Raw genomic sequence first — 21,253 nt, forward strand, 5'->3', positions numbered from 1 at the left:
CACTTCATTATATATTATTATTGTGATAATTCCACCCATGAAATGTTGGAAACCATGTTATGCTAGCATCATAGGTAGTCAAGAGTTAGATCATTTGAAAGTCCCTCTCTGAAAAATGAACATTTACAAGTTATTTCAGGCCATAAATAAGCAAGGTAGATATCTGACACTGGACTGGGTGATATGAAAATTACTATTAATAAATAAATTATTTAGTAATAGTAATTTAAATAATAGTAATGGATACCCAATTAAAATTAGTAATTAAATTAGAAATTAAAAACCTATCACTAAATAAATCATTTCAAAAAAATTCCCATGCCGGGAATCGAACGCGGGCCTTCTGGGTGAAAGCCAGATATCCTAACCACTAGACCACATGGGAACAACGAACTTTCTTTGCATCATCTTTTAAACCAAATGGATTTTGATTATAAATAAAGTTTGAGATATAAAAGATTTTAATAAAATGTTTTCATACTTCTCTCTCATTTGGGTTTAATTTCGTTTAGTAGAGTTTTCATACAGATGTAGAAATATTCAAGAGATTGTTGACTTTTAAGTTAAACAAATAAAATGAGAAGTCAACCCTGAACAGAATAATGGGGGGGGGGGGGGTAAAAAAGTTTAAAAAAAGGTAAGTCCGAAGATGCGAAAAGAAGTTAAATGTATAAGAGACAGTTTTCTATCAGAGAGATGATTAACGTAAAAAAAGGTCATGTCATGGAATGAGTTATATTTATTAGAATCTTAATAAAAGGTATCACGAACATCAGATTTAAAAAAATCTGACTTAATACATGATAACCAATGAAATCTTAAATAAAACAAAAGGAATAAATAATGCTGTGGTCGTTTTTATTTGCTTTTTTTCTCTTTCCAGTAATGATCCTTGCGAAAGAAATAGATAGGAATAAGTAAGAATTGTAGGGTGTAGTAGACAGTGGATAACTAATATTTTAACGAACGACGTTATGTCAGAAACCGAACAGAACAAATGGGAAATGGAACGAAAAAATTCTAAACAAAGCAGATAAACTATGCAGAAAATAAAGGAGGGATTTTTTTAATGTTATTTCCACCCAAGAAACTTCGGAGAATATAATGCATGCATATATATTGTGGGTAGGCTAAGTTTTAGACAATCTGTTCCTCTGCTACACGGACCAAATATTAGGGTTACCATATTCTAAAATGCCAAAATGCTGACACCCCCATCGTCTGACCAACTCGTTCCGGACACAAACATCTAACACAAAAATAAATACATGTTTGAAATCTTTGTAAGCTTTTCATTAATTAGATGTGATGAGTATGCTTATTAGAACACGCAAAAATATGAGATTTTGAGTGTCGTCATAAGTCTTAGGAAACAAGAGTAGGCCGACATGAAAAAAAGAATTAGACTTATCACACTACATACATTACTTTGCAGCCCAAGCATATTTTTCACTACATCTAATTTTCTTTAGCAGTTCTTTTGTTTCGACACAAATAGTCGAACATATTTTTACATGTAAAATGTCTGTAATTAAATTTAACTATAGCAAGTCCTTTCACAGATTCTATGGTAAGTTCACTGAGCTTGTATTAATGAAAAGAGCCTTTCAACGCTGGCATTGTGACAACACCGACAGATATTTTCATTATCAAAATACGAACATGTCCGCATAAATGCTGACGTATGGTAACCCTGCCAAATATTGAACTTTTTTTTTTTCAATTCAGTTCAGGCCTCAGTATGCGTGGTGGTCTCACACAAGACGATGAAATTCATGCAACCCGCCAAGGGTAACATTCACAAATAGTCATGCCAAAGTGGAATTCGAACAAATAAACCATTGATTGGTTAAGTAAATGCAGAAAGCAATAAAGGCATTGAAATTACGAATATAGCACAAGGTAAGAGAAGGGGAAAAATTAGAACTAAAGAAAACGAATCGAAGAGCCAAAGTTTTAAAAAGAAAAATTCCTAATGATGGATTAGGAGTAAGCAAATTATGATGAATAGTTTAGGATCGATAATACGAATAATTAGATACTTGAGCAGTAGTGTGGTGTACGCATCTCTTACAGTGAAACACTTGTTTGCTCACTACACAGTTTAAAATTTCTCCTCGTCCACACAAGAAGTTTTGTTTGTTCTTCTTCAGTTTGTCTAACAAATAAATATCTGCTTCGTTCCTAATTACAATATGCCGAAGCTACCAAGTTGCGCATGACTTAGACAATTGTGAAAACTTAGTGTAATGCTTACAATTTGACCTAAACTTTAAGATATCATTAGTTAGCAATAGATGGGAATTAGCTGTCTACTTTAAACTTCTATGGGCGTATCTGTTTCGTAGTAAAAAATGCCCACTTTATAACTTTATATCTCATTCCGAGACAGGCTAACTCAAAAAGAAGCGTAAAAAAGATTCCTTCCGGGTCATATACAAAAAGAATTGGGAGGTACAAATTATACGAATAGACCAAAATAACTTTAGGGAGGAAGAACAACTTAATCATTTTAGCTGAGGAGAGATTAGCTCTATCTTTGAGATTATCAATTATTTGTAGACAGCTCCTAAATTGGATTTTCCAATAAGGAAGTAAATATCCATTCAACTATTAGATGCTATGGTCCTTTGATCTATTGCTAGCAAGAAATAATTCTGTTAATTTTAAGTATCCTTAATTTAATCGGCTGACGCTATTTGTTTGCAATGTAAACTGATAAAACCGAATATAGCATGTAATTTTTTGTGTGCGCTAACTATTCCCACTTTCTAATACTGTTCATTGTGTTACCTAAGAGCCAATCAATTAATAGTCATTGCAACATTCAGTAATCAATCTTCTACGATCTGACTTCTTTTGCAGCCAGTGAAAACCAGTTAAATTTCCCATGAGAAAAATTCAGCCTAAAGCGAGTGTTCACATGAATTGCCTATTTAGTACTCTCTCTCTCTCTCTCTCTCTCTCTCTGTCTCGACTATCCATTTACATTAGTGTTAGCTGATTGTCATGTTTCATTTTATATGAGAGAAATGTGTGAAGTGAAATGTAAGTAACCTGTTCAGGAAGTAACTGCATACCAATGAGACAGTCCCAATTCAATCATTTGCTTGAAGAACTGAAGACAAGTCACATAACCTTTATGGTGCCTCTAATACTTTAGTCATTTGATTAATACTATGACATTCAATAATGTATAACAGTAGTTGACAAATTCAGGGATGACCGCGGCCCTTCAGTTCTATGCCATTCAGCGAATTCTGTTTTTAATACCCTAAAATGCGATCTGCTCTTTTATATTTATCTAGAAACTGCCACAACTATTATTTAAACACAAAGTATTTTTGTTATTCATAATAAATTTAGAAATCTACATATGCTTTCTTTCGATTTTTCCTTTGGGTGGAAAGACCTTGATTCGAATCCCGTTCTTGAAGAGGAGAACGCTTATCAGGACTTTTCAATCAAAGGTGAGGTAGTCGATCTCATACGTAGATGAAGCAGTTTTCTCTAGAAAATTCGAGTTTTCGTCCCTTAAAAGAAGAAAACTCCCCATGAACACATCTCCACAATAGGAAATACTACTTTTGGACAAGGAAGACAACGGGAACCACCTTGTTCCATAACAATTCTCTAGTAGAGTAGCACTGATACCCAGCTAACTAACCTTTGGATTGAGGGAAAACACAAACACACAAATTATATTATCTCACAAACTTCTGTTTGTGAGATAATATAAATGTGTAGAAGTTGTAGAACTTATGTCACGTTATTGCCAATCAATTCTTCAACTTCTGCACATGTTTGCAGTTTGGTGACTCTACACTTTAGTGCAGTGTACAAGCATACGTAATCCATTTGATCATGTGGTCTTCATAAAACGATCCCAATGTTATAAGCAATAAACCTCCTAGATTCTGCACGACAGCCTAATAGCCACAATTCGAGGAATATTTACTCTCTATGTGCGGTTCAGTTTTAAGGACGTTGAACAAAGTTTGTAAGTGCATATTAGATTAGATTTGTTTTGTCTCAACATTTATTATTCTTTACACTCTGGTTGAATGGAATTTGATGAAAATTTTGTATGTAGAATGTCTAATAAAATGAATCTATCCAATTTTTGCTCTGGACTATTTTCAAAGGTAAAGTTTGATGATAACCTAAAAATAAAATTTAAAAGAAATAAATATATGTTAAAAATGACAAGAAATAAGACACGAAAAAATCACGTAGATCCCAAACAACGTGATTTTTTTTCGTTAATAGTGCATGGGATATTGTTAAATTCGCAATTTAACAAACACGAAAAATTGCAAGCTGAATATAATACCCTGGAGAGGATAAAGGTTAGATAAATTGCGAACCCTGCTGTAGAGACCAGACATGGAACGTTTTCAAAAAATTAATCTACGATCTAAAGAGATATTCATACATGCGGTGGGATTTGAACAACCTGCTGGTTTGGAGAAGGGGGTACGGTAACCACTTGAAGTGGTTCTCATTTGTCGAGCTTCGAAATGAATAAACAGCTTCTATACAGTAAGAGGCATTTGAAACATCTTTAAGCATCGCTGTATTTAGAAATGCGGTTGCTACATTTATCACTGTTATACTCAGCATATGTAATTTAGAAATAAAATTTCCCTGCAAATAACAATGTATTGTAATGAATTCGCTTAAACACGTAATATACATGATTGTCATTAATAAAATAAATAAATAAATGCACAATATAACAAAATTGTTTTCTTATTGAAATTCAAATAGAGAATCGGCACTGATGACAGAAAATATTTAATAGGATGAACTGTCTGAACTATCTCCACAGCTCAGACATGCTGTACAAGAAACACGCAACACAAAAAAAGTATTATGATTATTATTTTCACAGTAGAATCGTTTTTAATATAAATTGAACTTCATTGAAAACAATAAAAATAATAAAACTCATATTTTTTTTATAAATATTAAAATTTTATATAAGCTGCTAGGAGATGCTCCCTAAGGGGTTTAAAACCCTATGTCAAAAATGGTTCTAGATTCAACTGAAGCGCTAATGAATAACGTCACTATACAAGAATGCTGTCATATTTCACAACATCCTTGATTATGTCGTTTCCACTGCATTAAAAGCATTATCTATAGCAAAGTCGAGGTTATTTAATACCAATTGGAAAGAAAGCGGTTTTTTTTTGGAAACGCTAACCTCGTAGAATTCTTGCTATTAACGCTAACCTCGTAGAAGTAGCGTTAATATCCTGTAACTGAAGCATAACCATATGCGCATTTCCATTAAGGTTGTTTTAACCACATAATATTTCTCAACTATTTAAATTACTACATCAATCCGCTATCGGATCACTATTTCCTGGATATTTGTTTGCAACCCATTAGATAAATGAAGACCCCGAACTTTGAGGTGCCAAAGCCTAGGTGTGACCGTCAGGAAATCAGCTACACCATGAGATCATTAATTCTTACCTCCCTATGGGAAATGGAGAAAAATACGCGGAATCACATAGATTAGGTCGTAAACCATAACATTACAAGACTTCACTAGTGGAACGTTAAAAGTTCACTGACTTGTAGACAAAATGGTGTTTGGGAGTGCACATTATCGCCCAAGCAACGTCGTTAAGGGATACAATGACAGGTGAGAGAGGGCATCATTCCCCTTCATTAGAGGTGAAGTGCTATTGCATTCCCCCCCCTCCACACACACACACTTTCCCTCTCTAACTCAGTCTCAATTGATTTTTTTTTCTTTTTTAAATGCGCATTCAAGAAATATGTAATCATTCAACAAAATGAAGTTCGTATTTGATTTCGAATTTCATGGTTCTAAATTTTATTTTAGAACCATGAAAGAAGTTCAAAGAAGTTCACTATTCTTAGGAACTCATAAGGCACCAAGTGCACAATTTAAGATAACTGTGCACTTGAAACAATTAAGCAAATTTGCCGAACTTCAAACATGTGGTATATTTACGCCTGGCAAACACGTGGGAGCAAATAATAACCATGAACAAGGATTACATAGAACACTATCGCGGCATCTATTTAAGTGAGCTCTAAAGGGTGTACTTAATAATGTTTTTTCTTTTTCTTTTCTGTTTTTCCTCCGAAAGCGGAAGTGAAAACCACGTGATACCATGGTTGTCAGTTTTCCACATTCATTTGGAATTAGAATGTGGAAGACTGAATTTAGATTTGTATATTCCACTTCAAAATGTAAATAAAATATTGCTATAGCACAATAACGCAATTTCTATAGCACTGATATTTAATTGCATTCTCTTCGCAGCTCAGTTGATATAGACGAGTCCTCTGGTTGGAAATAAGACCTCTTCGGATCCCGTCTATCACATGAGGAACCTTTCTCAAATCTTATGGGTTGAGTTTATCTGCTCTCATACAGGAGTAGAGGGGTTTCTCCTGGAAACGCTTTTTTTGTGTCCCTGAAAACAGCAAACCTACTCCGTAGGTTTACTGTTTTCAAGGACAAAAGATTTGATAGACGTAGGTTTGATATTTAATGCAATTAAATATCAGTGAACGCACAGATCTACAGGCATAAGTACAATGCACCTGGAGATGTAGCAAAGGGGTGGCTCGCGGGCTATTTATGATATCAAAATTCAAATTGCCACATATTCCTTAATATATTCAAGATTATATTAATTCTAAACATATTTTATGCAAAAATCCAAGGCATTTAAGCAATATATCGAAGCTTCTAAGCAGTGATAGTGCTTTAAATATTTTAATTTTTTAAATACTTAATTTAAATATTTTGAGTACATTTCACATTTAAATTAATCCGAAGTTATTTGAGATTTCATATGCTTTGCACTAGTTTGATTTATTATTTTATTTTCGTGTAATTCAATTATATTCTTTGAGGAACGACTATAGTATAGCATATTAAAGAAGTAATAATCAAAAAAATGTTTTTGTGTGTATGGGTGTGCGTGCACAAATTAAAACAAAATATTGTCTGTTTAGTTTGCAATTTCTGCTTCAAAACGTGGAGTATATGATGTTAATCCCTTCCCCTCCCCTCCCCACCACAATGCAATTTCAGGTTGGGTGTGCCGGAACTCAGATGCCGCCATGAAATACAAACAACAGTTGTATATTTTTATATTTTAATTATTTTTATATTTTTATATCAAAAAATATAAAAATAATTTTAATGGATGGATTATAGGAAAAATATGAATATTATTTATTTTTTTGTCAAGTCTTTTCAATGGTGATCGGCGAGTTCACCAATTTCTCAATAATCTCCACAAAACAGACAACCATAAATTTAGCAAGCATAATTACTTGGTACTATGGCATAACTTAGTTACTAAGACAACCAGCATAACAATACAACCAACTTATGTACCAGCGAGGATTATTGCTCATCCGATTCCAATTGATGATTTGTATTTGCAGCGTGCATTTTCTTTTAATAATCAAATTAGAAAAGTGTCTCGTTGATGGCACCTCTCCAACCTTCCTTTTAATTGCCAGAATAGCTTTTCTTTCAAGTCTTTTCAGTTCTATTTTCAGCTTAAGAGAAGGAAGGAGGAAATCCTTGATTACGTGATGTGCCGCAATGCCATTTTCAGCATACAAATTTACTATCTGAGTATGAGGGGGATGGATAAAGATCTCGATTGCGTCAATAGGTATGCACATAACACGTGTGGTGCGTTACTGCCAGAACTATTTGACTATGAAAACCTTGGACTAATAAACCTTGGACTATGAAATCCAGTATGTAAATTCTTTAGTGTGGTTGGGATATGATAATGGTAGGAAGATACTGATAATAATAAATAAATAAAATGCAAAACCAATATACTGTTCATTGGGTGCTTTAAAAATTAAAGTTCTTATATTATCTGTTACAGCTAATACGGACAGAATCCTCTTTGCACTAAAATTCACACTTATCTACCAGTACCGAAGTACTTCAATGCTTTGTTCTTTCACTGATCTTTTTTTTCATTTATTATGAATTCCATTCATAGCTTTGCTGGTGACATAACTGTGATTGTTTTCCTCTCTCTCTCTCTCTCTCTCTCTCCTAGAAACAAGCCTTGGTTGTTTCGGAGAGGAAAATTTTTCATTGTCCTCTGTCTGAGTTTTCGGGGCATTAGTCGTATTGGGCAGTTCCGCTATATGGTAGTCATACAACTAGCTTTGCCGATGATAGTATTCTCCATTCTTCCTTGTACTTTCCGAAGGGATGCGACGCATGCACGCACGCACACACGCATACACACACACACACACAAAAAAAAAAAAACTATATCGAAAACTAACTTCCCAAACAATCTCCACATTATTCAGTAATACTTCCATACCATAGTCGGAAGGATGACGAAAAGGCTCTCCAAGATTGGAAAGATCTGGATTCGAATCCCGAAGATGTGAAGAACGTTTATATAGGGTTCTCAGTTAAAAAAAAAAAAAAAGTCGTTCTCATATGGAAGTGACAAGATTTTTCCTCTCAGAAACGCAAGTGATTCATTCCATAAATAGACAAACCAATTGAAAAACGCACACAATTAACAGCATAAGAAACTGTCTTTATGGTATTATTTTTCCGTAATTGAAAATTTTCGGGGAAAAGAAATCCTCTACAACTGATCTTGTATTTGATATTACAAATGGGAGATCAATTGGAGAGATAGTCTTACATTCCACTTTGTCAAAAAAAAAAAAAAAAAAGTTGAATCATACTCAGTATTTCAAGAAAACTAGATCGCTCTTATTGGAATAATAACCTGAGTTCCTTGGCATAATAAACACTGCAAAAATTCTACCAGTGTATGGACTTTAAATTGCCATGGTTTCAATGAAGGTTTTTGCTATTTGATGTTCATTGAGAAATAAATATTGATAAAAATGAAATCCAGTTCACTCTGCTCTTCATCAGAGTTGTTAGCATATTTAGAAGTTGAACAGCATAGCTTATTAATGTAACAAAACATTACGATTTGTTATTTTGAATTTGTATTATTGATTTTCTGTCAATATGCAAGAAAGGACTGGATAAACTTTTGGACTTCGCCTCATTCATATTAGGTGATTTCACAGTAAAGAAACATAGAAAGTAGATCATTTAAAAAAAATTGATATTTTTTAAAATTTGTCAAAATTTAAATTTTTTTAAATTTTTTTTTAAATTTGAATAATAATATTGAATAATAAATTTGAATAATTTATTATTATTCAGAGTTATTATTTGAGTAATAAAAATTATTACTAAAATAATAATTTATTATTTGAGTAATAATAAAAATAAATTATTATTATTATTATTATTATTATATTATAATAATGTTATTATTATTATATATTTATAATAATAATTATTATAAATTATTATAAATAATAATTTATAATAATATTATAAATTATTATTTAGTGTGTAATAATAATTACTGAGAAATTTATTTGATAAAATTTTGATCAAATAAATAAATATTTTGTTATTATCCTTTATATTATTACACATACTGCAATAATTTAAAGAGAAATGCTACCGGAAAGCGGTCGATATACGTAATACATAAAAAATAAAAAAATAATAAAAAAAGCGTCTGCTACTAAACATTTTTAAATAAATAAATTAAATTAAATTAATGTACGTCTGCTACCAAAAGTTTAAACGCATAAATACAGTTTTTACACAAATAAAATACGCAAGTTACCGATAGGCCATCTTCCTTACATCAAACTTTAGGACGTACAGCTCTGGCGACAATGCCCGATTTAAAAAAAAAAAAAAAAAAAAAAGGTGAATGACATCAGTTTCGTTTAGAAAATTTTGAGAGTACTGTAGTGATCTTAATAGGGTTCTGATTCGTTCTCAACTCGAGTTGATAATGAAACTTAAAATGCAAAATCAGAGATGGCGGGGGGGGGAATTCTAGTAATCACGTCAAATATATCGAGATGGTGGGAGAATCTAGATGATGCGCTGTGAAAGTTTTCTTTTTGAGGAAGTGAACAACCTAACTGCTCATTATTCTTAAATATAATATATACGCTCGATCAGATAATCTTTTTGGTGTATTTGTCTATAGCACACATCTTTTGATGTAAGCTGAGTTTCCCCAGAAAGATTTTTATTTCCGTATAATTAATAGCTATTTAAGACCTTTACTAAGAGGCGAATGAAATACAAAGAATCTCTCTCTCTCTCTCTCTCTCTCTCTCTCTCTCTCTCTCTCTCTCTCTGAGTGGAGAGTTCAAGGTCCAACGCGCGGAGATGAAGTGTCTTTTACACGAAACTGCCGTCTGTACACCTGGAAGGTCATGAAGCTTTCCCTGGTTGAAGACCAACGTAAATTCATCAGATCGTAGCCCACGCAGGATCTAACGGCTATCACAACACCGCAAAGGCACAAAATAAATAATGCACCACATATCTGGAAATGAATGATCAAGAATGCGATTGTATTAACGGCTTATAATGTTGTAAATCGAAAACAGGAACAGTAGAACTACTAAATGTAGTCCTAATAATAAGCCTCTTTTTTTCTCGCTCGAGTAATAAGTTTGGTTCATTATTAAAAACATAGTTTTAATTAAAAACACCATAAATATGTCAATTTTTTTTAAAAAATCTAAACTTTTTAAATTTCATTACTTTATAATATTAAAAATCACTAAGGATTTTCGATAAATAATTAGTGTCTAATCTTCCACCGCTAGAACCGAAGCAGTTAGTGGATTATAAGGCGTAGTACATACCGATAGTCATGTATAAACTGCTTTTATTTTTTTTTCATCGTGTATTTTGCGTTTATTTATTACAGACACATTGTCAAAATGACGTCATAGTCAAAGACAGGTTGGAATAAATAAATAATCAATGTCCATTTAAAAGAAAAGTCTGTAACTTTCTGGACGTTTTAGAATCTTGTAATCTCAATGCTCTGACGTTTACATTCTACCCTACTGATAGAAATAAATAAAAACAGTGGCGAGGACAGAAAAGCAGGCGATTATATACTTCATAGAGCACTACTGTAGTAGTACTCCAACAGACAGCTTCCATACACAGCTAGGTTCGTATACACAAATTTACTTGGTCTTCGTCAGAGTAAACGAACACAAACCACTTTATGCAATAGCAGATTTACTTCTCCCAAGTTACGAAATGTGCGTGCGCCGTAACATTGCAGGTGCGTTTACGATATTACGATGTACTTTAACTTCTTTTTTTTTTTTTTATGTGATAACTCCCGGGAAAGGGTTTTGTAAATAAACCTATAGTGCATTTGTAATTACTATTAATAGAAAAATTTCTTAGTCGTAAGTGGACTAAGAAATTTTTCTATTAATAGTAATTTCATATTTTTTCGTGATAATATATTCAGTTAGAAACGAGAGTTTCTTTTCATAAATTTCCAGCTCATTTTAATCCAGAGTGATTAAAAAATAATATACGACTATATATGATTATATCTGTTAAAAATAATACCGTGAGTCAATTAGTTTATCTTAAAATTGAATACCTTGAGTTTCTGAGCAAAAATAAACTTATTTCAATATCTAAGAGGAAGAAAGCCTGCGGTTTCTCCACCATCCGATTATGTCTTAGGGTTCGTTTACCTCCTTGCCATTGAGCGGGATAAATGAAAAACCAAATTAAATATGTCTGTTTCCATCAATGCTTGGCTGTCTATTATATCTGCATCTAATTTGCATATTATTTGCTCACGGGCTAATAACCTTGATATTTCTTAAAACGATCTTTAGCACTTAATTAAAAATATCTTACCTTGATAGACAAGTAACATTGCCAGGAAAAGTAAACGACTATTTCTCTAATAGAACATATCAGTAGATACCAAGTGTAATTTTGTTTGTTTGCTGTTAAGAACATTTTTAAACAAATCATCGTAACCTGATCAGAAGATCACAACTTCACTGAACAATTCAATGAAGGACTACTTTTTCTAAAAGTGTAGCTACACTTTAGTGCGTGCTGCTGTCCTTGATTTTGCTTCTTCGATTAGAATTCTGTCAAGCCAGTCTCACACAAACTTAAATCATAAGAAAAAGAAAAGTTTCAATTATGATGAATAAAGTTTTTTTCTTGGAGTTTTTAACGGTAAAAAACTCTGACTTTTAGAAATATTTACTCATATTTTTTATGGCAAAATTATTTTGCAACTCCAGCGACTTCATTCTATAAATTGCTTCCACACAATTCCATTGAACTGTTCATTACTATAAATAAATTATATGGTTTCGAAATATTAAAGATCTGTTGTACAATTTTAGCCTACACATTCCTTTTATATGTTTTCTTAACAAAAGTCTTGTGGTAATCAAAAACTGCTGTGAAAATCCTATCCTCCCACCAAGGAAGTCGAACTGACTGTTAGCATTGTTAAACACTCGCTAATATAATTTTCAAATCCTTTTCTTTAAGAACCATGGAGATTTTAATAATTGCAGTGTGACTGGATTGCTCACAACAATAAATACTACATGGGATTTAAAAGTATAGCAATGAACCATGTTAAATGACTCGCTATGCTAATCAACAAGCATCTCGACTGTAAATTCCAAACACTGTAGAAACGACAGTCAAATTGTTTACACCTTAACACCTGTGATATTTGGATAATATGGGCTTGTTATTACAACGGTTTCTGGTTCGCTAAGCGAACTGTGATGACATATTTTGACCTCTTTCATTGTATTTAAAGAGTCATTTATTCATACCTTTTGTACAATTGAAATTCTTCCAATTCCAAGAATGCACCATACAATGGAGCGTAAAATCATTTATCACGAAACTTACGCAAGAACTATAAAAGCATTCTCCGCATCTTGTCTATAAAATCCTAAAACCGGAAGTGGTATTTGTGCGATTATTTTATTTTATTATTTTTTTTTTATGCTTCTTCTTCCTTGTGGTAAACTTCCATGAAATATGACAACTTCTACCAGAATAGGAATTAGCGGGAGTGATATCTGTGTGCGTGAAGGATATATGACGAAAACGTAGACATTTATGTATTCTATTATTACTTTTGAAAAGCTATCGTGTTGAATTATTCGAGTGAATAATTCAACACGATACTCAACGCATTCTACGAATCAATTCGTAGAATACGTCTAAGCAAGAGAATTTTAAATGAACTTTTCTTTAAAAGCTAAATAATGCAATAGTTGAAGACTCCTATTTGTATTATCACGTGATCTGAACAATTCACTGTATAGGCAGGCCAATTAGAAAATTGGCCTTGTTTTCTAATTAATTTTCTAAAATACAGGCTAAAGGAGGAGTTAATTATTCTTAGCCTTTTATTTCAAAATTGTCCATCTATATTATCTATTGATTATTAGATTATTATATAATATTATGATAATAATATTATTATATAATAATCTCGCTTATCACACACTGTGATGAATAATATGACGTCATTCTTCTATGTTTCCATGACAACAATAGATTTTGTTTTGCAGTAACAGCAATTAGTGCATATTTTCATCCGCGTCAACATTTTATTTTAAATGCATGTCAATTGGTAATTAATTAGGTATTTGTGTTGTTCCATTATCTGGATCGGTAGCATAAAATTTAAAGTTGTACTTTTTAGTAATTTCTAGCGCGTAACTCTAGTCTTGTTTTATTTTAATTTACTTCATTTTTGACTAACATTTATTACAACTTTTTAATTTGCATTATAATTCCAAATGTAGAAATAGTATTTTCTTTACTTTTCTTTTGTTATTTAACTAAATATTAAAAATATTTTTTTACTCTCATTTCTTAAAGAATAAATTCAAAGAACACCGAATAAAACTTGTACTCTGTTGTCGCTATTATACTTTTGTGTGTGTGAAACAAAAGAAAAGAGAACGACCCTCACCTCAAACCATAGAACTACTGAAAAAGAGAAAAGAACTTAAGAAATCTCAAGGAAACTTTCTAGAATACAAAATTATCTGTAAGTTACTAAGGAAAAGAATTCCAGAAGACGACAAAACTTTCAGGATACAAAAACTAAGAGAAGCAGCGCAGGCAAAAACCAGCCTGAAAAAAATACAGAAAGACTTACATTTTAAACAGTCAATTCCATCTGCTTTACAGGATCAAAATGGGGAAAACATACTGATAGAAAAAATATAGAAATTATGCAGAATTTCTATAATGACCTTTATGCAACTAAATGTCAAGCCTCAGAACCTATCATTCCAAAACCAAGCAATATACCAGACATTATTATTATTATTATTAGACACCTCCAGGGAGTCCAAAGATTCATCGAGGGAGGGCACCTGCTCTACAACTCTGTCTCCGCCACTCAATCCATCAATATACTTCCAGAAGAAATAGAACATGCCCTTAAGAAAATGAATAAAGGTAAAGCCTCAGGACTTGATCATGTTAAGGTTGAAGAAATCCGACAAGGTAGACCAACTATATTCAAAGCCTTGGCTACCAGATTCACGTAGTACTTTAAAGAAGGAAAGATTCCAGAGGAATTTAAGACCTCAAAAACCATACTTCAATTCAAAAAAGGGAACAAGGAAGACATAAAAAATCATCGTCCAATCTGTCTTCTCTTTCACATATATAGAATCATGAACAGAGTAACACTGAACAGAATCCAAAACACTTGAAGACAACTCCAGTAGAGAGCAGCAGGATTCAAAAGAGGCTTCTCCACAATAGATCATATCGAAGTCATTTCGCAACTAACAGAAAAATGCAGAGAATACTGAATCCCTCTATGTTTCTTCTTTATTGATTTAAAAAAAAAAGTATTTGATACCATTGAACACAATGCAGTCATCACTGCCTTATTGGAAATAAATGTGGATCCTACTTACATCCGCATGATAAAAGAAATTGCCAAAAATCAATTAATTCTATTAATTGATTTTTGGTAATTATAAAGAGAAGATATAAAAGAATTTTTGGAGATATAAAGAGAAGGGTGCGCCAAGGTGATGTTATCTCCCCAAATCCATTTATCAGCACTTTAGAATATATTCTGAAAACAAAATAGACCTAAACGGAGGAATAAGCATAGATGGTGAAAATCTACAAATCCTTATGTTTGCCGATGATTTAGTACTTACTAAACTTGAGACTCACAATGAAATGGGTGAAAAAATATACACAAACAGCAGTAAGATAGGCTTTATAACATATATATATATATATATATATATATATATATATATATATATATATATATATATATATATATATATAAAAGTTCATACTGAAACTATTTTATTTTTTCTGAAACAAATGTTCCAAGCAATTACTGTTAACCTCCGTAAACCTATTTTATTCTTTTCAAGGGATTTTTAAACTCGCAACAATAAAATAGTTATTCTGACACACTCTTTTTTCTTCTTCTTCTTTTCACTGTTTTGGGTTATTTGACGAAGACCTAAATTTCAGGTACTCCCCATGAAGTCGAACATAATGACGAGCTGTTAACCTCGATGGCTATTCAACTGAACGTTTGCCTTCCTGAAAACAAAAGATCACAATTACTATAAACAAACTGCTCCTTGGGAATCCTTCCTGGCTTTCACTTTCAGCCCACACGACTTGACAGTAGTTTAGAGAAGAATAAAATTAGGAAACTTTAGGAAAATCACCGGGCATGATTCCACTATACTACTGTTGTATTATGCTTATCGCAACATTTTAAGAGAGAGAGAGAGAGAGTATAAATATTTACAATTATTCACAATGTTTTTATCTGACCAGAATGCAACGTACTATTTTGCAATTCAACCCAAATAAATTAATTTCATGCTAGCATGAATTACAAAACTGTTTGAAAGTTCACATCTTGAAGATATGGCTTCTTTTGTCAAATAATTTCTCTTAAAAATTCTGAATGGGAAAATGTCCGTGTAAATAGGACCCTAAAGATCCCTAAGAAACCTTAATAATGGTTAATAGATGCTTTAGTTGTGCGTTGCTTTGATCATTTGCCGGCAAGTTTTGCTGATCATCAGTCGAGCCAGGTTCTCATCTCGGCCGGAACTAGGTAACCTCAAAATCACTATGAGATCCCTCCAGGGTGCTTCTCCTTTCCTTTTCAACTGGATAACTTTTTTTTTAAATGATCCTCCCGTCCCCTTTTGTGATCCATATTTTTTTCGTCTTTTTATGTTTTATTTCATTCCATGTTTTCGTATCTTCTTGTTTTGGTAATTCTGACCAATAAATATTTTTTAATTATTCACATATATGTTTTTTAGACTTTAAATCTTTAATATCTTCATAAAAACAGTAAAAACAAATTAACGAAAAGGAAATCAAAAAAGGGGGAAAACATTTGAAAGGAATAAGAAATAAGTCTTTCTCGGAGCAGTAAAATATTTTCGAAAAAAATCTCTACTTAAACAATTGTGTATAACCATCGATTATCAATTAAAAACACGGTATCGTTAATTAACTTTTGTTAAATACTAACAGAGGACTGGAGAGTGGACACACTCGGCCAAACCGGCTATTCGACCAGCAATAAAAAAGCTTATATTGCTATTTCAATTACAATTTTTTTTACTTGTGCACGTAATATGAGCCCCTAATTATTATTTTAGTTAATAAGTTTTTATTGTATTTTTTTATTAAAGTAGTTTGGCCACATAATTTTTCGGTATTACTCCGTGAAAAACTTTCAGTGCAAGGAGAATTTAATTGCTATTCTAACTCTTGGAGGGGGGGGGGGGATTGTTTACATAGAATAACCATTTTGACAAAATCTTATATAATATTTTTAAAAAAGTAAACCCCAAAAAGACCATAAAAATCTTTCATCCTTATCATCCTCAGTTGTTCTAACAAGCACTTAAGCCTTCGACTTTCTAAGTATCCTTGTTTGTAACCATAACCCCACGATAAGATGGTTAGGCCTATGCCTAGGAGTATTCTTTTATCTGTAAATTTTGTATGTTCTACTGTTCGGTTTGCCTGGTTGAGAGAAGAAAAACTTGGAGGAAAAACCTTCCACCTCCGTATGAGATCAGTTAACCCACCTTCAGTTGAAAACCTCGGATTTCCATTTTCTCTTCGGGTCCTGGACGAGATTCGAACCCAGATCTTTCCAATCAAAGGGCTTCGTTTACACTGAATACACACACACACACACACACACACACACACACACACACACACACACACACTCACATATATATATATATATAAACCTATCGTCACATGTGACCAGTATTGCTATATACCATATCAACGACCTTTCTGTTCTTGATATTGGTAAAAGTACGCATCGTTCAAAATGAACTGCAAGCAACATCAGCATCAGACGAAAATGTGAGGGTGCACCTCGGCCAAGAAATGCACAAGAAGACCCAGTTAAAATAACGGGGGGGGGGGCTTGGAAGAGTGGTGGCTCTGCAATGTAATGTGGAAATGATCACAAGAAATTCCAACAGCGTGCAGAGGCTCACATTAATAGCGGGAGACTACTTAAAGTGTTCCGTAGTCTTCTTTACTCTATATCACGAACTTCCGCCTGTTGGCGGAACAGTTCGTGAATAGAGTAACTAATGAATCATGTTACACTATTTTATGACCAGACGGATAGGCGAGCTTGCGAGATACCTGGGAGAGCCTTATATTCCGGTGCTTCATCCCAGCTGTGAAGCCTGTCGGCGGAAGTGTGATGGTATGAAGTTTTAATGTGTACTATTAAGACTTTCATCTTTTCTCTTAACTTCCTATATAGACAGAACTTATTTGATATTCCTACCTTCCTTCTCCAACTCACTATTTTAACACTTCCGCAAATCAGATGTAAAAACTATCGTGTATTGGCCTTTGGCATTAACAAAAACAACAACAAAAGGAAACAAAGCTGTCACAAACTGAAGTTGACTTGTCACATTGACGAGTTGTAATTATGAGATATTCAAATATGCGGCTCCTTTGATCTAGTGAGAGCAGTACTGATGCATGTCGTCCACACTATTCTAACAACCCTTAAAGATGCGAGTGTTAATCAAATATGCTGTTTCTTGGGATCAGGCAGGAACGGTCCAACTGCATGTGGTCAAATCTTTTCTAACAATCTTTTGGAAATGTCAGTTACGTTGGAGCTAATGCATAACATTTAAAAATCAAGGAAACGTTGAAAGTATCATATCGTCCAGAACGCAAACAAATACGTTAGCTTCTACACACTACTACAACAAAGAAACAACTAAATGTTGAAATAATAATAAATAAATAAGAATAAATATTACCTAAAACAATAGTGGAAAGAAAAAGAGAAGAGTGGGAACAGAGATCAAGAGAATGGAAAGAGGCAGGTAAACAGAATAAATAAATAAATAAAGGAATAGCTAAAAAGAACATTCACCTTATGGCATATTTCTTAGAATACAAACTACAATTAGTCAGAGGAAAGGAAACAAAAAATAGTTGACGGAAGATTATAATATAATTGCATAATAAAAGAAAATTAAAGAGAGAAAGGATAAAGAATAGTAGAGAGAGAGAGAGAGAGATGTGAAAAACTTCCAACCCAAAAGGTATATACTCCTCTAGAGAGGATGTTAAATGCCTATAAAATAGATACTTCAATAACAGGACATTGCACTAGATGTAAACTGTACCTTTCATGGCCAGGAAGAAGAAGAAGAAAGACTGAACTTGTTTTACTAATATATCAACAGAAAAGCAAACATTAAAACTAGATATCAAATAAATAAATTTCGAACACAGTTAGATGCAGTGAACATAACCAACCATAACACCCAAGTCACTTCCAAAGAACATAAAAAAGTTAAATTTCTGTTTGCTATCATAGTATGTAAAAAAGTACTCTATAGCAGAACTAAATATAAATATGATATTTTAAGAAGCATGAAAAAGTTTACGTGTACTTTTTTTGAAAAATATACAGGAAGGAAAGAACTATAATTATGATTTGCAACACGAATTCGTCAAGTAAATTCTATTTTAACAAATTTAGTTCATTATATTATTATTAAAGGATTATATGCTGAAAATAATTTCGACATTATATATTTGGATTTAAATTCGATATTGTACAACGTAATCGTCTTGTGTATTGATGGAGAAAATATGACATTAAGAGAAAAACACCGAAGTGATTTAATGAATACTTAAAGGAGAAAAGATGGAGAATGGTATTAATGGGACCACTCATAGCACTTTCAGATTAAAACCTTGCATTGAGTTCTGTAATTCATGGGTTTGGGAGCGGGGATTGAGCCTTTGGTTATTTTTAATTTTCATTCGTAATAATGATCGTAAAATTAAAAGTTTCCCTTTTAATTTCATGATCATCACTAATGAAATGAGCAATATTAGACTGGAAAAGACAACGATGATGAGTAAAGCAGATTACTTCAGACAGACTTAAGCGAGAAATTTCATTGGTTTTGAGAAATGCCAATCGAGATTTAACAACTGAAAATGTAAAGCATTTCTTTCATCTGGGTAACAAAACTTCAAGAGTGGCCTTCTGCTTACATAAATATGAACTCCAAACAGCTAAAATAATCTAGAAAAACGTGGCATTTTATAAACAGTGTAATGTTTTAATCCCGCGTTTCTAATAATAAATATTTGAATGCAAATACACCAAACTTTTAAAGAAATACGAGATTATATGCAACACTTTAATGTGAATTACTAGATTTTGGGTTTGATGATACGAAGGACACAAAAATTAATGTTGAAAAATAAGGCAAAAAATAAATTCTTTTTAGCAGAATTTTATTTTACGATTCTCAAGATAGTAAGCTGACTGGACGATATTACGTAAACTGGAGATGAGTCCGCATAACAAAATAGGCCAATTTCTTTACAAAATGGAAACATGTCATTGACTATAAAGTAGAAACTAGAACCTTGGTGCACATTCCCAGCATGTCGTCTTTCTTGACGGCAAAACATCATCTTTTATTGACGATACTGTGTTGCTCATAGCCTCAAAAAACGTACACTGAGTGAAAGCGTGTAAGAGTAAATGAAAGCTATTATCTGGAGGATACATAGGTTACTGTCGCTACTTCGTATACTTCTAACCAGTGGCATTCCTAACCCATTAAAACTACAGTCTTGAGAATTTTGAGTCGCTGAGAATTCTTAAATGGCCATGTTCAATAAGTAAAATAAGTATTTATCTCTTTTGTTGTTGTCGTTGCTTTTATTTCGTTATAGAACTTTGAAACTAAAACTTCAGGATCTCGATATCCCTCAGTAATTTTCTGGTGACCCTACTGCTCTTCACAATGACTGATTTTTATTATCTGTTGCGATGTCCAGATTCATTTATAGTCTGTTTAAGATATATTTACAATAATGTTCTGCTATTAGCAGAGCCACCATTCTTGTCCTTTTTATGACTAATACTGCTGGTTCTAGTCTCCGCTCTTTTCCTTCGCTAATTCTGCGAAGTCAGGAATTGTCGATATGGCAAGCTTATTTTGAACAGACTATAGTAACAGCTGTCCAAAAACTAAATGGTCTAGTAAAAAAATATGCATAATTAAACAAATAAGTAATCCGTTTCTTCCCAAAGAGTTTTGACAACACATGCATTTTAGGAGACAAAAACGCTTTTTAAATGAAGACAATGGGAAAAAAACATCCCACACTTATAAATCGCCAATTCTTTCCCTATTTTCAGTTTATTCCGCTGATTAGTTAACTGGTTGGTTAACTGACGCCAGATCACCTACGCTATGAGATGAGTGCATTTTGCTAGTAATGAGTTTGCTCTCCTGCGTATATTTGCTGAGGAATGAAAACTGAAAATTCTAACAGGAAAAGTCTTGCCATCTCTGTATGTGACCGGCTAAATCACATTTAATTTAAAAGCCCTTGTAAAGATTCCTCGTAACTTAGACGGGATATGAACCTAAGTCTTTCCATCCAAAGGATGCCGTTGCTATGGGGAACACACCCAGTCGACGTCTCTAAACTGCATCCATGAAATTGTGCTCTTTGCGGTCAGTAATCATCCTGAACTATCATAAGAAAGCTTTTTTTTTAGAAAGGCTATTAGAAGATTTGGTCACGTCGACGAAATTCATCTTCTATTTCTATTTTTTTCTTGAGTCGATTGAAAATGCAGCTCAAATGATTTCCCTGTTTCGAACTCACGTAAAACTGATTTCCAGTAAATCGACCATAAATATGTAACCGCGATCGGATTATCCTAAAAATAAATTTGAAATTCGATATTTCATACTC

At 32.8% G+C, this 21,253-nt stretch overlaps 1 non-coding gene across 1 annotated transcript; it reads right to left on the bottom strand.

Annotated features, from left to right (window-relative positions):
- Positions 1-313: 313 nt before the first annotated feature.
- TRNAE-UUC (transfer RNA glutamic acid (anticodon UUC)) lies at positions 314-385 on the bottom strand. Its single transcript has one exon. It is a non-coding gene; the product is annotated as a tRNA-Glu (tRNA).
- Positions 386-21,253: the final 20,868 nt, after the last annotated feature.

This window comes from Typopeltis vanoorti, chromosome 3 (assembly GCF_054136105.1).
Source record: "Typopeltis vanoorti isolate ZY-2024b chromosome 3, IOZ_Tvanoo_1.0, whole genome shotgun sequence".
Lineage (NCBI taxonomy): Eukaryota > Metazoa > Arthropoda > Arachnida > Uropygi > Thelyphonidae > Typopeltis > Typopeltis vanoorti.